Source organism: Schistocerca cancellata, chromosome 6 (assembly GCF_023864275.1).
Source record: "Schistocerca cancellata isolate TAMUIC-IGC-003103 chromosome 6, iqSchCanc2.1, whole genome shotgun sequence".
In the NCBI taxonomy this organism is placed as follows: domain Eukaryota; kingdom Metazoa; phylum Arthropoda; class Insecta; order Orthoptera; family Acrididae; genus Schistocerca; species Schistocerca cancellata.
The window spans coordinates 117,324,183-117,338,120 of record NC_064631.1 but is presented as its reverse complement, the minus strand read 5'-3'; the positions used below and the strand labels follow the sequence as shown (position 1 = coordinate 117,338,120).

At 49.8% G+C, this 13,938-nt stretch overlaps 12 non-coding genes across 12 annotated transcripts; all 12 read right to left on the bottom strand.

Moving 5' to 3' along the window:
• Nucleotides 1-3,220: 3,220 nt before the first annotated feature.
• Nucleotides 3,221-3,295, bottom strand: Trnas-uga (transfer RNA serine (anticodon UGA)). Its single transcript has one exon. It is a non-coding gene; the product is annotated as a tRNA-Ser (tRNA).
• A 1,731-nt stretch (nucleotides 3,296-5,026) lies between these two features.
• On the bottom strand, nucleotides 5,027-5,101 carry Trnas-uga (transfer RNA serine (anticodon UGA)). Its single transcript has one exon. It is a non-coding gene; the product is annotated as a tRNA-Ser (tRNA).
• A 2,634-nt stretch (nucleotides 5,102-7,735) lies between these two features.
• Nucleotides 7,736-7,810, bottom strand: Trnas-uga (transfer RNA serine (anticodon UGA)). The gene has a single exon. It is a non-coding gene; the product is annotated as a tRNA-Ser (tRNA).
• Nucleotides 7,811-8,336: 526 nt separating this feature from the next.
• On the bottom strand, nucleotides 8,337-8,411 carry Trnas-uga (transfer RNA serine (anticodon UGA)). The gene has a single exon. It is a non-coding gene; the product is annotated as a tRNA-Ser (tRNA).
• A 226-nt stretch (nucleotides 8,412-8,637) lies between these two features.
• Trnas-uga (transfer RNA serine (anticodon UGA)) lies at nucleotides 8,638-8,712 on the bottom strand. Its single transcript has one exon. It is a non-coding gene; the product is annotated as a tRNA-Ser (tRNA).
• A 226-nt stretch (nucleotides 8,713-8,938) lies between these two features.
• Nucleotides 8,939-9,013, bottom strand: Trnas-uga (transfer RNA serine (anticodon UGA)). Its single transcript has one exon. It is a non-coding gene; the product is annotated as a tRNA-Ser (tRNA).
• Nucleotides 9,014-9,239: 226 nt separating this feature from the next.
• Trnas-uga (transfer RNA serine (anticodon UGA)) lies at nucleotides 9,240-9,314 on the bottom strand. Its single transcript has one exon. It is a non-coding gene; the product is annotated as a tRNA-Ser (tRNA).
• A 1,129-nt stretch (nucleotides 9,315-10,443) lies between these two features.
• On the bottom strand, nucleotides 10,444-10,518 carry Trnas-uga (transfer RNA serine (anticodon UGA)). The gene has a single exon. It is a non-coding gene; the product is annotated as a tRNA-Ser (tRNA).
• A 226-nt stretch (nucleotides 10,519-10,744) lies between these two features.
• Nucleotides 10,745-10,819, bottom strand: Trnas-uga (transfer RNA serine (anticodon UGA)). Its single transcript has one exon. It is a non-coding gene; the product is annotated as a tRNA-Ser (tRNA).
• Nucleotides 10,820-11,346: 527 nt separating this feature from the next.
• Nucleotides 11,347-11,421, bottom strand: Trnas-uga (transfer RNA serine (anticodon UGA)). Its single transcript has one exon. It is a non-coding gene; the product is annotated as a tRNA-Ser (tRNA).
• Nucleotides 11,422-11,647: 226 nt separating this feature from the next.
• Nucleotides 11,648-11,722, bottom strand: Trnas-uga (transfer RNA serine (anticodon UGA)). The gene has a single exon. It is a non-coding gene; the product is annotated as a tRNA-Ser (tRNA).
• An 828-nt stretch (nucleotides 11,723-12,550) lies between these two features.
• Trnas-uga (transfer RNA serine (anticodon UGA)) lies at nucleotides 12,551-12,625 on the bottom strand. The gene has a single exon. It is a non-coding gene; the product is annotated as a tRNA-Ser (tRNA).
• Between the last annotated feature and the right edge of the window lie 1,313 nt (nucleotides 12,626-13,938).

The following is a 13,938-nucleotide window of genomic DNA, read 5'->3' as shown; positions in this document are numbered from 1 at the left end:
ACTCCGACTCTCGTCAGTGACTGACGTCAAAGCTTTCCATCAGCTAAACTACTATACAAGCAGTACAAACAGTTTCCACACTTCGAAAACCCGGGTCCGTATGTATGTGATCTTTTGCTACGTTTGGAAGGTAGCTGCTGTTCCAATACGAGTACTGGGGCCATGCACAAAACAAATTTAAACAGCTAAACAGTCCGTCTGATATCCGAGACCGAAGATGCACGTAAGCTATGGCAAGAGGTTGAGCTGTGGTTACGGCCCTTTGCGTATACCAAATCCTGAGCTTGTGATATTCTGAGAGTCTATATCGACTAGCGGAGCCACCAGTTTTGGTTTCTGTACATAACCTCAGATATTCTGAATCGACCTTAAGTCAGCAGATGAGGAAATCTTAGCCATCTGCACTCTGTAGTGATGGCCTAGTGTCAATGAAGTTTCAGATACAGAGATTAGTGAATACAAGTGACACCAGACGTTGCTAAATTTCAAAGATACATGAAATAAATTAATAAAATGTGTACTGGTTCCTCACGGCACTCAAAACAGATCATAACACTGTTCCAGATGCAATTGAAGAGTTGGCCTAATTCAAAATTCTTAAAATTTGCGAAATTTAGAGCAGATCTCAACGCGAGATGGTTTTAATAGTTTTCGCAACTAAACTCTGCCTCTATATCTGACAGAAAATCCAAACACAATCTGGTCGTGTGTAAAGTATACAGACACTAGGACACAATCTTGACTGTGTGAGGGCAATGGTAATTTTACCAATCACTGTCACTAAAGCACAGTTACTGACCTGGTTTTCCGAAATTTCTTCACAAATGAGGACGAAGTAAGAGTTTCAGAATTAGAACGGTGAATATCTGCTAACATAAGATACTTATAACAATATCCATGCTGTACTGAAGCATATTAAATCACTTCATAAAAGCAAGTCCTCTGGTCCAGATTATATAGCAAAATGTTCGTTTCAGAGTACGATGATACAATAGATCTATGTGTAGAAATTACATCCAACAGCTCGATAGACGAAAGATCCACAGCTGAGAGCTGGAAGTGTCACAGGGTGCCAATAATCAAGAAATAAAATAGGTGTAATCCACTGAATTACGACCAGTTTTACTAACGTCGATATGCAATACGTTTTGGGAATATGTACTGTTTCAAGCATTAATAATTATTAATTACCAGGAAGAACACAACCGATTAACTATAGTCAGAATGGATTCAGAATGTAGCTCTTTATCCTGTGGACAGTGGATCTCAGACTGATTCCATATTTCTAGATTTGCAGGGGGCTTGTGACAACGTTCCTCACAAGCGACTTCTAACCAAGACACGTGCCTATGGACAGTCGTCTCACTTGTGCGACTCAATTTGTGATTTCCTAGCAGCAAGGTCACAGCTCGTATTGAAGTACAGAAACTATCGAGTGAAACTGAAATGACGTCTAGTGTTCTTTAAGGAAGAGGTATAGACTGTCATCTATTCCTAATACGTATAAATTATTTAGCAGACAATGCGAGTAAACGATGTGAATTTTTTGCCGGCTGTCATTTAACTTCCTGTAAAGTCATTAGATGATCAAAACCAATAGCAAAATGATTTAGACAACATTCAGTATGGTGCGAAAAATGACAAATGACTCCAGACTCCAAATAATGAAAATTGTGAAGTTATCCACATGAAATCTAAAAGGAATCCTTTACATTTAAGTTACACGATAAAACACACAAATCTCAGGCTTTTGAATTCAACTAAATAGATAGTGATTACTAATAAGAAGAACTTAAATGGGAAACACCACACTAGATAATGCTGAGGCGAAAGCGAAGCGAAGATTCCTTTTTATTAAAAGAACGCATATACGGTGCAAGGTGTCTACACAAGTAGCTAAACTATGTGATCAAAAGTATCCGGACACCCTCAAAACATATGTTTTCATCCAGAATGAGATTTTCACTCTGCAGCAGAGTGTGCGCTGATATGAAACTTCCTGGCAGATTAAAACTGTGTGCCCGACCGAGACTCGAACTCGGGACCCTTGCCTTTCGCGGGCAAGTGCTCTACCAACTGAGCTACCGAAGCACGACTCACGCCCGGTACTCACAGCTTTACTTCTGCCAGTACCTCGTCTCCTACCTTCCAAACTTTACAGAAGCTCTCCTGCGAAACTTGCAGAACTAGCACTCCTGAAAGAAAGGATATTGGGAAGACATGGCTTAGCCACAGCCTGGGGGATGTTTCCAGAATGAGATTTTCACTCTGCAGCGGAGTGTGCGCTGATATGAAACTTCCTGGCAGATTAAAACTGTGTGCCCGACCGAGACTCGAACTCGGGACCCTTGCCTTTCGCGGGCAAGTGCTCTACCAACTGAGCTACCGAAGCACGACTCACGCCTGGTACTCACAGCTTTACTTCTGCCAGTACCTCGTCTCCTACCTTCCAAACTTTACAGAAGCTCTCCTGCGAACCTTGCAGAACTAGCACTCCTGAAAGAAAGGATATTGCAGAGACATGGCTTAGCCACAGCCTGGGGGATGTTTCCAGAATGAGATTTTCACTCTGCAGCGGAGTGTGCGCTGATATGAAACTTCCTGGCAGATTAAAACTGTGTGCCCGACCGAGACTCGAACTCGGGACCCTTGCCTTTCGCGGGCAAGTGCTCTACCAACTGAGCTACCGAAGCACGACTCACGCCCGGTACTCACAGCTTTACTTCTGCCAGTACCTCGTCTCCTACCTTCCAAACTTTACAGAAGCTCTCCTGCGAACTTTGCAGAACTAGCACTCCTGAATGAAAGGATATTGAGGAGACATGGCTTAGCCACAGCCTGGGGTATGTTTCCAGAATGAGATTTTCACTCTGCAGCGGAGTGTGCGCTGATATGAAACTTCCTGGCAGATTAAAACTGTGTCCCCGACCGAGACTCGAACTCGGGACCTTTGCCTTTCACGGGCAAGTTCTCTACCAACTGAGCTACCGAATCACGACTCACGCCCGGTACTCACAGCTTTACTTCTGCCAGTACCTCGTCTCCTACCTTCCAAACTTTACAGAAGCTCTCCTGCGAACCTTGCAGAACTGGCACTCCTGAAAGGAAGGATATTACGGTGACATGGCTTAGCCACAGCCTGGGGGATGTGTCCAGAATGAGATTTTCACTCTGCAGCGGAGTGTGCGATGATATGAAACTTCCTGGCAGATTAAAACTGTGACCCCGACCGAGACTCGAACTCGGGACCTTTGCCTTTCACGGGCAAGTGCTCTACCAACTGAGCTACCGAAGCACGACTCACGCCCGGTACTCACAGCTTTACTTCTGCCAGTACCTCGTCTCCTACCTTCCAAACTTTACAGAAGCTCTCCTGCGAAACTTGCAGAACTAGCACTCCTGAAAGAAAGGATATTGCGGAGACATGGCTTAGCCACAGCCTGGGGGATGTTTCCAGAATGAGATTTTCACTCTGCAGCGGAGTGTGCGCTGATATGAAACTTCCTGGCAGATTAAAACTGTGTGCCCGACCGAGACTCGAACTCGGGACCCTTGCCTTTCGCGGGCAAGTGCTCTACCAACTGAGCTACCGAAGCACGACTCACGCCCGGTACTCACAGCTTTACTTCTGCCAGTACCTCGTCTCCTACCTTCCAAACTTTACAGAAGCTCTCCTGCGAAACTTGCAGAACTAGCACTCCTGAAAGAAAGGATATTGCGGAGACATGGCTTAGCCACAGCCTGGGGTATGTTTCCAGAATGAGATTTTCACTCTGCAGCGGAGTGTGCGCTGATATGAAACTTCCTGGAAGATTAAAACTGTGTGCCCAACCGAGACTCGAACTCGGGACCCTTGCCTTTTGCGGGCAAGTGCTCTACCAACTGAGCTACCGAAGCACGACTCACGCCCGGTACTCACAGCTTTACTTCTGCCAGTACCTCGTCTCCTACCTTCCAAACTTTACAGAAGCTCTCCTTCGAACCTTGCAGAACTAGCACTCCTGAAAGAAAGGATATTGAGGAGACATGGCTTAGCCACAGCCTGGGGTATGTTTCCAGAATGAGATTTTCACTCTGCAGCGGAGTGTGCGCTGATATGAAACTCCCTGGCAGATTAAAACTGTGTCCCCGACCGAGACTCGAACTCGGGACCTTTGCCTTTCACGGGCAAGTGCTCTACCAACTGAGCAACCGAAGCACGACTCACGCCCGGTACTCACAGCTTTACTTCTGCCAGTACCTCGTCTCCTACCTTCCAAACTTTACAGAAGCTCTCCTGCGAACCTTGCAGAACTAGCACTCCTGAAAGGAAGGATATTACGGTGACATGGCTTAGCCACAGCCTGGGGGATGTGTCCAGAATGAGATTTTCACTGTGCAGCGGAGTGTGCGCTGATATGAAACTTCCTGGCAGATTAAAACTGTGTCCCCGACCGAGACTCGAACTCGGAACCCTTGCCTTTCGCGGGCAAGTGCTCTACCAACTGAGCTACCGAAGCACGACTCACGCCCGGTACTCACAGCTTTACTTCTGCCAGTACCTCGTCTCCTACCTTCCAAACTTTACAGAAGCTCTCCTGCGAACCTTGCAGAACTAGCACTCCTGAAAGAAAGGATATTGAGGAGACATGGCTTAGCCACAGCCTGGGGTATGTTTCCAGAATGAGATTTTCACTCTGCAGCGGAGTGTGCGCTGATATGAAACTCCCTGGCAGATTAAAACTGTGTCCCCGACCGAGACTCGAACTCGGGACCTTTGCCTTTCACGGGCAAGTGCTCTACCAACTGAGCAACCGAAGCACGACTCACGCCCGGTACTCACAGCTTTACTTCTGCCAGTACCTCGTCTCCTACCTTCCAAACTTTACAGAAGCTCTCCTGCGAACCTTGCAGAACTAGCACTCCTGAAAGGAAGGATATTACGGTGACATGGCTTAGCCACAGCCTGGGGGATGTGTCCAGAATGAGATTTTCACTCTGCAGCGGAGTGTGCGCTGATATGAAACTTCCTGGCAGATTAAAACTGTGTCCCCGACCGAGACTCGAACTCGGGACCTTTGCCTTTCACGGGCAAGTGCTCTACCAACTGAGCTACCGAAGCACGACTCACGCCCGGTACTCACAGCTTTACTTCTGCCAGTACCTCGTCTCCTACCTTCCAAACTTTACAGAAGCTCTCCTGCGAAACTTGCAGAACTAGCACTCCTGAAAGAAAGGATATTGCGGAGACATGGCTTAGCCACAGCCTGGGGGATGTTTCCAGATTGAGATTTTCACTCTGCAGCGGAGTGTGCGCTGATATGAAACTTCCTGGCAGATTAAAACTGTGTGCCCGACCGAAACTCGAACTCGGAACCCTTGCCTTTCGCGGGCAAGTGCTCTACCAACTGAGCTACCGAAGCACGACTCACGCCCGGTACTCACAGCTTTACTTCTGCCAGTACCTCGTCTCCTACCTTCCAAACTTTACAGAAGCTCTCCTGCGAACCTTGCAGAACTAGCACTCCTGAAAGAAAGGATATTGCGGAGACATGGCTTAGCCACAGCCTGGGGTATGTTTCCAGAATGAGATTTTCACTCTGCAGCGGAGTGTGCGCTGATATGAAACTTCCTGGCAGATTAAAACTGTGTGCCCAACCGAGACTCGAACTCGGGACCCTTGCCTTTTGCGGGCAAGTGCTCTACCAACTGAGCTACCGAAGCACGACTCACGCCCGGTACTCACAGCTTTACTTCTGCCAGTACCTCGTCTCCTACCTTCCAAACTTTACAGAAGCTCTCCTTCGAACCTTGCAGAACTAGCACTCCTGAAAGAAAGGATATTGAGGAGACATGGCTTAGCCACAGCCTGGGGTATGTTTCCAGAATGAGATTTTCACTCTGCAGCGGAGTGTGCGCTGATATGAAACTCCCTGGCAGATTAAAACTGTGTCCCCGACCGAGACTCGAACTCGGGACCTTTGCCTTTCACGGGCAAGTGCTCTACCAACTGAGCAACCGAAGCACGACTCACGCCCGGTACTCACAGCTTTACTTCTGCCAGTACCTCGTCTCCTACCTTCCAAACTTTACAGAAGCTCTCCTGCGAACCTTGCAGAACTAGCACTCCTGAAAGGAAGGATATTACGGTGACATGGCTTAGCCACAGCCTGGGGGATGTGTCCAGAATGAGATTTTCACTGTGCAGCGGAGTGTGCGCTGATATGAAACTTCCTGGCAGATTAAAACTGTGTCCCCGACCGAGACTCGAACTCGGAACCCTTGCCTTTCGCGGGCAAGTGCTCTACCAACTGAGCTACCGAAGCACGACTCACGCCCGGTACTCACAGCTTTACTTCTGCCAGTACCTCGTCTCCTACCTTCCAAACTTTACAGAAGCTCTCCTGCGAAACTTGCAGAACTAGCACTCCTGAAAGAAAGGATATTGCGGAGACATGGCTTAGCCACAGCCTGGGGGATGTTTCCAGAATGAGATTTTCACTCTGCAGCGGAGTGTGCGCTGATATGAAACTTCCTGGCAGATTAAAACTGTGTGCCCGACCGAAACTCGAACTCGGAACGCTTGCCTTTCGCGGGCAAGTGCTCTACCAACTGAGCTACCGAAGCACGACTCACGCCCGGTACTCACAGCTTTACTTCTGCCAGTACCTCGTCTCCTACCTTCCAAACTTTACAGAAGCTCTCCTGCGAACCTTGCAGAACTAGCACTCCTGAAAGAAAGGATATTGAGGAGACATGGCTTAGCCACAGCCTGGGGTATGTTTCCAGAATGAGATTTTCACTCTGCAGCGGAGTGTGCGCTGATATGAAACTTCCTGGCAGATTAAAACTGTGTGCCCGACCGAGACTCAAACTCGGGACCTTTGCCTTTCACGGGCAAGTGCTCTACCAACTGAGCTACCGAAGCACGACTCACGCCCGGTACTCACAGCTTTACTTCTGCCAGTACCTCGTCTCCTACCTTCCAAACTTTACAGAAGCTCTCCTGCGAACCTTGCAGAACTAGCACTCCTGAAAGAAAGGATATTGCGGAGACATGGCTTAGCCACAGCCTGGGGTATGTTTCCAGAATGAGATTTTCACTCTGCAGCGGAGTGTGCACTGATATGAAACCTCCTGGCAGATTAAAACTGTGTGCCCGACCGAGACTCGAAATCGGGACCCTTGCCTTTCGCGGGCAAGTGCTCTACCAACTGAGCTACCGAAGCACGACTCACGCCCGGTACTCACAGCTTTACTTCTGCCAGTACCTCGTCTCCTACCTTCCAAACTTTACAGAAGCTCTCCTGCGAACCTTGCAGAACTAGCACTCCTGAAAGAAAGGATATTGAGGAGACATGGCTTAGCCACAGCCTGGGGTATGTTTCCAGAATGAGATTTTCACTCTGCAGCGGAGTGTGCGCTGATATGAAACTCCCTGGCAGATTAAAACTGTGTCCCCGACCGAGACTCTAACTCGGGACCTTTGCCTTTCACGGGCAAGTGCTCTACCAACTGAGCTACCGAAGCACGACTCACGCCCGGTACTCACAGCTTTACTTCTGCCAGTACCTCGTCTCCTACCTTCCAAACTTTACAGAAGCTCTCCTGCGAACCTTTCAGAACTAGCACTCCTGAAAGGAAGGATATTACGGTGACATGGCTTAGCCACAGCCTGGGGGATGTGTCCAGAATGAGATTTTCACACTGCAGCGGAGTGTGCGCTGATATGAAACTTCCTGGCAGATTAAAACTGTGTCCCCGACCGAGACTCGAACTCGGGACCTTTGCCTTTCACGGGCAAGTGCTCTACCAACTGAGCTACCGAAGCACGACTCACGCCCGGTACTCACAGCTTTACTTCTGCCAGTACCTCGTCTCCTACCTTCCAAACTTTACAGAGGCTCTCCTGCGAAACTTGCAGAACTAGCACTCCTGAAAGAAAGGATATTGCGGAGACATGGCTTAGCCACAGCCTGGGGGATGTTTCCAGAATGAGATTTTCACTCTGCAGCGGAGTGTGCGCTGATATGAAACTTCCTGGCAGATTAAAACTGTGTGCCCGACCGAGACTCGAACTCGGAACCCTTGCCTTCGCGGGCAAGTGCTCTACCAACTGAGCTACCGAAGCACGACTCACGCCCGGTACTCACAGCTTTACTTCTGCCAGTACCTCGTCTCCTACCTTCCAAACTTTACAGAAGCTCTCCTGCGAACCTTGCAGAACTAGCACTCCTGAAAGAAAGGATATTGAGGAGACATGGCTTAGCCACAGCCTGGGGTATGTTTCCAGAATGAGATTTTCACTCTGCAGCGGAGTGTGCGCTGATATGAAACTTCCTGGCAGAATAAAACTGTGTCCCCGACCGAGACTCGAACTCGGGACCTTTGCCTTTCACGGGCAAGTGCTCTACCAACTGAGCTACCGAAGCACGACTCACGCCCGGTACTCACAGCTTTACTTCTGCCAGTACCTCGTCTCCTACCTTCCAAACTTTACAGAAGCTCTCCTGCGAACCTTGCAGAACTAGCACTCCTGAAAGGAAGGATATTACGGTGACATGGCTTAGCCACAGCCTGGGGGATGTGTCCAGAATGAGATTTTCACTCTGCAGCGGAGTGTGCGCTGATATGAAACTTCCTGGCAGATTAAAACTGTGTCCCCGACCGAGACTCGAACTCGGGACCTTTGCCTTTCACGGGCAAGTGCTCTACCAACTGAGCTACCGAAGCACGACTCACGCCCGGTACTCACAGCTTTACTTCTGCCAGTACCTCGTCTCCTACCTTCCAAACTTTACAGAAGCTCTCCTGCGAACCTTGCAGAACTAGCACTCCTGAAAGAAAGGATATTGCGGAGACATGGCTTAGCCACAGCCTGGGGTATGTTTCCAGAATGAGATTTTCACTCTGCAGCGGAGTGTGCGCTGATATGAAACTTCCTGGCAGATTAAAACTGTGTCCCCGACCGAGACTCGAACTCGGGACCTTTGCCTTTCACGGGCAAGTGCTCTACCAACTGAGCTACCGAAGCACGACTCACGCCCGGTACTCACAGCTTTACTTCTGCCAGTACCTCGTCTCCTACCTTCCAAACTTTACAGAAGCTCTCCTGCGAACCTTGCAGAACTAGCACTCCTGAAAGGAAGGATATTACGGTGACATGGCTTAGCCACAGCCTGGGGGATGTGTCCAGAATGAGATTTTCACTCTGCAGCGGAGTGTGCGCTGATATGAAACTTCCTGGCAGATTAAAACTGTGTCCCCGACCGAGACTCGAACTCGGGACCTTTGCCTTTCACGGGCAAGTGCTCTACCAACTGAGCTACCGAAGCACGACTCACGCCCGGTACTCACAGCTTTACTTCTGCCAGTACCTCGTCTCCTACCTTCCAAACTTTACAGAAGCTCTCCTGCGAACCTTGCAGAACTAGCACTCCTGAAAGAAAGGATATTGCGGAGACATGGCTTAGCCACAGCCTGGGGTATGTTTCCAGAATGAGATTTTCACTCTGCAGCGGAGTGTGCGCTGATATGAAACTTCCTGGCAGATTAAAACTGTGTGCCCGACCGAGACTCGAACTCGGGACCCTTGCCTTTCGCGGGCAAGTGCTCTACCAACTGAGCTACCGAAGCACGACTCACGCCCGGTACTCACAGCTTTACTTCTGCCAGTACCTCGTCTCCTACCTTCCAAACTTTACAGAAGCTCTCCTGCGAACCTTGCAGAACTAGCACTCCTGAAAGAAAGGATATTGAGGAGACATGGCTTAGCCACAGCCTGGGGTATGTTTCCAGAATGAGATTTTCACTCTGCAGCGGAGTGTGCGCTGATATGAAACTTCCTGGCAGATTAAAACTGTGTGCCCGACCGAGACTCAAACTCGGGACCTTTGCCTTTCACGGGCAAGTGCTCTACCAACTGAGCTACCGAAGCACGACTCACGCCCGGTACTCACAGCTTTACTTCTGCCAGTACCTCGTCTCCTACCTTCCAAACTTTACAGAAGCTCTCCTGCGAACCTTGCAGAACTAGCACTCCTGAAAGAAAGGATATTGCGGAGACATGGCTTAGCCACAGCCTGGGGTATGTTTCCAGAATGAGATTTTCACTCTGCAGCGGAGTGTGCACTGATATGAAACCTCCTGGCAGATTAAAACTGTGTGCCCGACCGAGACTCGAACTCGGGACCCTTGCCTTTCGCGGGCAAGTGCTCTACCAACTGAGCTACCGAAGCACGACTCACGCCCGGTACTCACAGCTTTACTTCTGCCAGTACCTCGTCTCCTACCTTCCAAACTTTACAGAAGCTCTCCTGCGAACCTTGCAGAACTAGCACTCCTGAAAGAAAGGATATTGAGGAGACATGGCTTAGCCACAGCCTGGGGTATGTTTCCAGAATGAGATTTTCACTCTGCAGCGGAGTGTGCGCTGATATGAAACTCCCTGGCAGATTAAAACTGTGTCCCCGACCGAGACTCGAACTCGGGACCTTTGCCTTTCACGGGCAAGTGCTCTACCAACTGAGCTACCGAAGCACGACTCACGCCCGGTACTCACAGCTTTACTTCTGCCAGTACCTCGTCTCCTACCTTCCAAACTTTACAGAAGCTCTCCTGCGAACCTTTCAGAACTAGCACTCCTGAAAGGAAGGATATTACGGTGACATGGCTTAGCCACAGCCTGGGGGATGTGTCCAGAATGAGATTTTCACACTGCAGCGGAGTGTGCGCTGATATGAAACTTCCTGGCAGATTAAAACTGTGTCCCCGACCGAGACTCGAACTCGGGACCTTTGCCTTTCACGGGCAAGTGCTCTACCAACTGAGCTACCGAAGCACGACTCACGCCCGGTACTCACAGCTTTACTTCTGCCAGTACCTCGTCTCCTACCTTCCAAACTTTACAGAAGCTCTCCTGCGAAACTTGCAGAACTAGCACTCCTGAAAGAAAGGATATTGCGGAGACATGGCTTAGCCACAGCCTGGGGGATGTTTCCAGAATGAGATTTTCACTCTGCAGCGGAGTGTGCGCTGATATGAAACTTCCTGGCAGATTAAAACTGTGTGCCCGACCGAGACTCGAACTCGGAACCCTTGCCTTTCGCGGGCAAGTGCTCTACCAACTGAGCTACCGAAGCACGACTCACGCCCGGTACTCACAGCTTTACTTCTGCCAGTACCTCGTCTCCTACCTTCCAAACTTTACAGAAGCTCTCCTGCGAACCTAGCAGAACTAGCACTCCTGAAAGAAAGGATATTGAGGAGACATGGCTTAGCCACAGCCTGGGGTATGTTTCCAGAATGAGATTTTCACTCTGCAGCGGAGTGTGCGCTGATATGAAACTTCCTGGCAGAATAAAACTGTGTCCCCGACCGAGACTCGAACTCGGGACCTTTGCCTTTCACGGGCAAGTGCTCTACCAACTGAGCTACCGAAGCACGACTCACGCCCGGTACTCACAGCTTTACTTCTGCCAGTACCTCGTCTCCTACCTTCCAAACTTTACAGAAGCTCTCCTGCGAACCTTGCAGAACTAGCACTCCTGAAAGGAAGGATATTACGGTGACATGGCTTAGCCACAGCCTGGGGGATGTGTCCAGAATGAGATTTTCACTCTGCAGCGGAGTGTGCGCTGATATGAAACTTCCTGGCAGATTAAAACTGTGTCCCCGACCGAGACTCGAACTCGGGACCTTTGCCTTTCACGGGCAAGTGCTCTACCAACTGAGCTACCGAAGCACGACTCACGCCCGGTACTCACAGCTTTACTTCTGCCAGTACCTCGTCTCCTACCTTCCAAACTTTACAGAAGCTCTCCTGCGAACCTTGCAGAACTAGCACTCCTGAAAGAAAGGATATTGCGGAGACATGGCTTAGCCACAGCCTGGGGTATGTTTCCAGAATGAGATTTTCACTCTGCAGCGGAGTGTGCGCTGATATGAAACTTCCTGGCGGATTAAAACTGTGTGCCCGACAGAGACTCGAACTCGGGACCCTTGCCTTTCGCGGGCAAGTGCTCTACCAACTGAGCTACCGAAGCACGACTCACGCCCGGTACTCACAGCTTTACTTCTGCCAGTACCTCGTCTCCTACCTTCCAAACTTTACAGAAGCTCTCCTGCGAACCTTGCAGAACTAGCACTCCTGAAAGAAAGGATATTGAGGAGACATGGCTTAGCCACAGCCTGGGGTATGTTTCCAGAATGAGATTTTCACTCTGCAGCGGAGTGTGCGCTGATATGAAACTCCCTGGCAGATTAAAACTGTGTCCCCGACCGAGACTCGAACTCGGGACCTTTGCCTTTCACGGGCAAGTGCTCTACCAACTGAGCTACCAAAGCACGACTCACGCCCGGTACTCACAGCTTTACTTCTGCCAGTACCTCGCCTCCTACCTTCCAAACTTTACAGAAGCTCTCCTGCGAACCTTGCAGAACTAGCACTCCTGAAAGGAAGGATATTACGGTGACATGGCTTAGCCACAGCCTGGGGGATGTGTCCAGAATGAGATTTTCACTCTGCAGCGGAGTGTGCGCTGATATGAAACTTCCTGGCAGATTAAAACTGTGTCCCCGACCGAGACTCGAACTCGGGACCTTTGCCTTTCACGGGCAAGTGCTCTACCAACTGAGCTACCGAAGCACGACTCACGCCCGGTACTCACAGCTTTACTTCTGCCAGTACCTCGTCTCCTACCTTCCAAACTTTACAGAAGCTTCTGTAAAGTTTGGAAGGTAGGAGACTAGGTACTGGCAGAAGTAAAGCTGTGAGTACCGGGCGTGAGTCGTGCTTCGGTAGCTCAGTTGGTAGAGCACTTGCCTGCGAAAGGCAAGGGTCCCGAGTTCGAGTCTCGGTCGTGCACACAGTTTTAATCTGCCAGGAAGTTTCATATCAGCGCACACTCCGCTGCAGAGTGAAAATCTCATTCTGGAAACATCCCCCAGGCTGTGGCTAAGCCATGTCTCCGCAATATCCTTTCTTTCAGGAGTGCTAGTTCTGCAAGGTTCGCAGGAGATCTTCTGTAAAGTTTGGAAGGTAGGAGACGAGGTACTGGCAGAAGTAAAGCTGTGAGTACCGGGCGTGAGTCGTGCTTCGGTAGCTCAGTTGGTAGAGCACTTGCCCGCGAAAGGCAAACGTCCCGAGTTCGAGTCTCGGTCGGGCACACAGTTTTAATCTGCCAGGAAGTTTCATATCAGCGCACACTCCGCTGCAGAGTGAAAATCTCATTCTGGAAACATCCCCCAGGCTGTGGCTAAGCCATGTCTCCGCAATATCCTTTCTTTCAGGCGTGCTAGTTCTGCAAGGTTCGCAGGAGAGCTTCTGTAAAGTTTGGAAGGTAGGAGACGAGGTACTGGCAGAAGTAAAGCTGTGAGTACCGGGCGTGAGTCGTGCTTCGGTAGCTCAGTTGGTAGAGCACTTGCCCGCGAAAGGCAAGGGTCCCGAGTTCGAGTCTCGGTCGGGGACACAGTTTTAATCTGCCAGGAAGTTTCATATCAGCGCACACTCCGCTGCAGAGTGAAAATCTCATTCTGGAAACATACCCCAGGCTGTGGCTAAGCCATGTCTCCGCAATATCCTTTCTTTCAGGAGTGCTAGTTCTGCAAGGTTCGCAGGAGAGCTTCTGTAAAGTTTGGAAGGTAGGAGACGAGGTACTGGCAGAAGTAAAGCTGTGAGTACCGGGCGTGAGTCGTGCTTCGGTAGCTCAGTTGGTAGAGCACTTGCCCGCGAAAGGCAAGGGTCCCGATTTCGAGTCTCGGTCGGGCACACAGTTTTAATCTGCCAGGAAGTTTCATATGTTTTGATATTAGGTGTACTGCGTTGCCACCTACTACCAAGTACTCCATAACAGCGCCCTTAGTAGTCATTACACACCGTGAGCGAGCAGAATGGGCGCTCTGCGGAACTCACGGACTTCGAAAGTGGACAGGTCATATGTCTGTACGCGATAGTTCCAC